Genomic DNA, 1,729 nt, shown 5'->3' with positions numbered 1-1,729 from the left:
GGAGGCTCCAAAAATTACTCCACGACAGTGAGGCCTACTTTCACCTCCTGTATGGGTACATGCGTCTAAAAAATTTGCGACAATTTTCATGTGAGAATATACTCAGTTTTTGCAGTGCTACAAGTCGTTCTTTTTTCAGTGCCTTCGTCTGCTTCATTGTAGCCCTAAACCAAGTCATGAATGACGGAACTAATGAGCGAATAAATTAAGCAGCGCGTTGAGGTGGATGAGGGGGCGTAAATGAGTAGTAAAGTGGGTACAAGAAGGCTTTAGTGAATGATCATTTGTAAAGCCACCCAAGTGCAAAAAGACTATCAATTTACCATGAGTCAGGTCTAGAAAACTACACCAAAGTTATCGGATTTCCCAGTTTAGTGACTCCGTGTTTTGTGTAAATCTGTCTATTTGTTCTCCAGGTATCTCAAGGATGGAGAGGAGTAGAAGGCGCATTTCTTTTCGACCTACTTTTAGAACAGTCAGCGTACATTTGGCTGTACATCGCTATAAGGCATCTTACTGTAGGCAATTGTTAAAGTAAAATTTATAACCACCGAAAAGGGTCTTCGATGCTGCTTACACAAAAGAGCATTCACAAATATGTATAAAAATACTCTGCAAGAGAAGCCAACATATGTTGTCATGCTGTAAGTATGAAAGGTATAAATTAAGAAAAAATTTGGCTGCAGCTTGACGTTAACAGAGGAAGGAGACAGTCCCTGTTCACTACAAGTTGAATCCTCTCCACGCAACCTTTAAAACTCCACCCGTTTCAAGTTTTCGGGCTAAGTAGCTAACTGCACTACAATTCAAGAAACTAAGCAAAATTGTCCTACGAATCACTCCTTCCATTACTTGTGAAATCGCTACAGGTTGGCATCATATCAAAAGGCAAATTTTCTTGCTGTTTAAATTATACGTATAAATGGGAATACTTGAGGAAAAATGTGTGCTGTCTTTTGAATGTATGTGACAATTCTGCTGTCATATTGCAATGTCTTGTGAATTTTAGGTGATGCCTCCTACGTGCTCCATTTTGACCGCGATGACTGCTGGCGTAAGGAATTCAGATAATTGGATCTGTTTAGCCAATTAAAAAGCAAATCGTCTGGCACCCCCTTACACCTTTTATCTGCATTTGAGTGGCTCCAATCAATTGGGTGTGACGGAGGAGCCCTCAAAAACAATGTGCAGTGAATGTGTTGTGGGAAGGAATTTTATCACAGCAAGCCTCCAAATCAAACTTTAATCTGCGTCTGTATGATTACGGCTCTTGTTCTTGTGCTCTCTGCTCTGCCACTCACATAAGGCGTGGTGGCAAGTAGTCCAAGGGAATGACAAGCAATGCAGCACGCACATATAAACTATTTCATCACCAATTGTTGAGGTGGTAGCAAAGTGGCTACCCTCATCTCATAATCAATGACTACACCCTAATAGGAGCTGCTTCCAAATGTAACCGGTCCCATCCTCCACTTCGCTTTTCATCTAGAGAGTTCAAATATGATTATTTGGGTGAATGCTATGTCTGTGTTTGGGTGTATTTCTTTACTAGCTCTGCATGGGTTAAAAAATAAAATAGAGTGGAGGACGTAAAAGAAGGTATGGAAAAAAGGTCAACAATGGTAGCGAGTAAAAAGCAAGGTGTAGCTGTTCTCAACGCATTTGAAATGGAAGGTGTGCACACGACACGAGAATCCCATGCAATGCTACGGCATTCATTGTGACAAGA

The sequence above is a fragment of the Echinococcus granulosus genome, assembly GCF_000524195.1.
Source record: "Echinococcus granulosus chromosome Unknown EG_S00415, whole genome shotgun sequence".
In the NCBI taxonomy this organism is placed as follows: Eukaryota; Metazoa; Platyhelminthes; class Cestoda; order Cyclophyllidea; family Taeniidae; genus Echinococcus; species Echinococcus granulosus.
The sequence above is the reverse complement of the archived record's forward strand: the minus strand, read 5'-3'. Positions refer to the sequence as shown.